Raw genomic sequence first — 2,331 nt, 5'->3', positions numbered from 1 at the left:
AAACTGTATCCCCTCCAACGTTTTTAAAAATGCAGCGTTTGCAAATATGCAGCTGCAACATTTTGCAAAAGACACGTACGGTGATGAAATCATTAGTGTAATTCAATATTTAAAAAAAAATGCAGCGTTTGCAGATATGCAGCTGCAACAATTTTGCAAAAGACACGTACGGTGATGAAATCATCAGTGTAATTCAATAATTTAAAAATGCAACGTTTGCAAATATGCAGTTGCTAAGAAAGAATTTTGCACAATACAGATTTTTAGACACGTACGGTGATGAAATCATTAGTGTAATTCGATATTTAAAAATGCAACGTTCGCAAGTTCTGTTTAAGATTTTTTGCAAAAGACACGTCCAGTGATGAGAGTAGTAATGTTATTTGATACAAATGCGACGTTGCCAAATTGCACATTTAATAGTTAAGAGATGCGACGTTGCCAAATAGATTGATATAAAACGCAAAGATTTAGACGCATCGTGTCATTAGTCAATCAATCGATATGGAGCTAGATTTGATAGAGCAAGCAGCACAGCTGAATACCAGAGAAGAGTACGTCGCGTGGGAACAGCGATGCGACGAATTTATAGAATCTCTGGAAGAACAGAATCGGATCAAACGCCCGCGATTATCGATCGGTAATAGACAATCAGTGATCGCAAGTATCGCGCGACTCGAGAGTTTGAAGGATTCAGTGCGCGGACGATTCGTGCACGTGGGTGCCGGATATGGACTCCGATGGCGTGAGATCGAAACGGCGTTCGAAAGCCGTATTCTAACAGGCGCGGTGATAAACTCTAATCACATCGACCCCCGCAGATTCCTCGAAAACGCGAGTGAAATTGTGCTCGAGCGTGTACAGTGTATTATGCAGAGATATGACTCTATAAAGATAAATACAGTATTTAATGGTGGCGGGTGACAAACGCGCAAACAAGAGTATCGCCACCCAGAACTTTGAAATATATCGATGCACCGATAAGCGCGAGTGGTACGTGTCGCGCGTCGTCGAGCCAATCCTGGCATCGCTCGAAGAGTTTCAAGTACGTGATAGTGGATGGGCACTGTCGCGTATACCAAATTTAACAGTAAACGCGAATAAACTAAATCCTCTGCGCGCGGGATGTCACATCAAATTCCCGAAGAAAATTATGCTGAAGAGAGCGGTGATCAATGTGCAATCCAAAGACAATGCTTGTTTTGCATGGTCAGTGGTCGCCGCTCTGCATCCCACCAAAAGTCATGTGGAACGGGAATCTTCGTATCCACACTACTCATCGGTATTAAATCTTACGGGTATTGAGTTTTCGATGACGTTGAGTCAAATTAAAAAATTTGAAAATCTCAACAACATTTCCATCAACGTTTACGCCATCGAGGAGGGGATCGTACCGATACGACTCGCCGACCAAAAGAGGAGCAAGCACGTAAACCTCTTGTACGTGGAGGATGACATCGGAGGACATTTCACGCTGATCAAGAACTTATCACGTCTAGTAAGATCCCAAATCACCAAAATGGAGCATAAGAAATACTTCTGCGATAGGTATGTATAATAATAATAATAGTAATAATGATAATAATAATAATAATAATAATAATAACATTAATAACAGTAATACTAATAATTTTATTAAAAAATTTTTTTTTCCAGATGCCTCCACTATTTTAGCTCGAGCGCTAAATTGGAGATTCACAGTGAGGACTGTGGAAAACTCAACGATTGTGCGATAAGGCTACCGAGCGAGGACGACAAGTGGCTCGAGTTCAAGAACCATTGCAGAAAGGAGCGCGTCCCGTTCGTAGTCTACGCCGATTTGGAATGCGCATTGGAGAAAACGGCTAAAGATCCAACAACCTCCACGTATACATACCAACATCACAACGTCTTCAGTATCGGGTATTACGTATACTGCTCGTATGACAACTCGCTGTCGGGCTATAGTTTTCACCGCGACAAAGACTGCATATCATGGTTCGCGGATGAATTGAAAAATTTAGCACATAGTGTGCAATCTGTAATTTCAACCAATGTTTCCATGGATTTCACGCGAGACGACTGGGAAAAATTTAACAACGCCACGCACTGTCACGTGTGCGAGAAACCATTCATGAAAGATGATAAGCGGGCACGCGATCACTGCCATCTCACCGGGCGATACAGAGGTCCCGCGCACTCAAATTGTAATTTAAATTATAAGAATTCGCGTTGCATACCCGTAGTCTTTCACAATTTAATCGGTTACGACGCTCATTTCATTATCAAAGAAATTGCCACCGTGTACGAAGGACGGGTAGATTTATTACCGATAACTAAAGAAAAATATAT

Source organism: Cyphomyrmex costatus, unplaced genomic scaffold (assembly GCF_001594065.2).
Source record: "Cyphomyrmex costatus isolate MS0001 unplaced genomic scaffold, Ccosl1.0 scaffold310, whole genome shotgun sequence".
Classification (NCBI taxonomy): domain Eukaryota; kingdom Metazoa; phylum Arthropoda; class Insecta; order Hymenoptera; family Formicidae; genus Cyphomyrmex; species Cyphomyrmex costatus.
This window is presented reverse-complemented; position numbering follows the sequence as displayed.